Source organism: Fundulus heteroclitus, chromosome 11, assembly GCF_011125445.2.
Source record: "Fundulus heteroclitus isolate FHET01 chromosome 11, MU-UCD_Fhet_4.1, whole genome shotgun sequence".
Taxonomy (NCBI): Eukaryota; Metazoa; Chordata; class Actinopteri; order Cyprinodontiformes; family Fundulidae; genus Fundulus; species Fundulus heteroclitus.
The window spans coordinates 25,838,155-25,838,571 of record NC_046371.1 but is presented as its reverse complement, the minus strand read 5'-3'; positions in this window follow the sequence as shown (position 1 = coordinate 25,838,571).

Sequence of the window (417 nt, the reverse complement as noted above, 5' to 3'; positions counted from 1 at the left end):
ATTCGTCCCACGGTAGTGTAGGCTACCCTTATAGGAACATTATTGGGATATTACCCTCCTTATTTTCTCGGGTGTTTTCCTTGGTGCTCATAGTAAACTGTACGCCGTGAATTCCAAATGCACGGCATCATCTCCCCCTGCAGACCTGCTCACCTCTTGAATAGCCTCACTCTTTCTGCCCCTCTCTCAGTCGGTCAAAGGCAGATGGGGTGCACCCCCTCAACAAGGCGCCGGGGCTCCATGAGTGCTGTCTGAGGTCCAAAGTGTTTAGTTGATGGTTTCTAAATCGGAAGTGAGTCTGGGTCTTTTTTTTTTTCTTCTTTCTCTTTTATTTAATTTTATTTTTAGGGGGTCTGTGTATGTGTGTGTGTGTGTGTGTGGGGGGGGGGGGGGGGGGTTAATGCACTGTCGTACCTC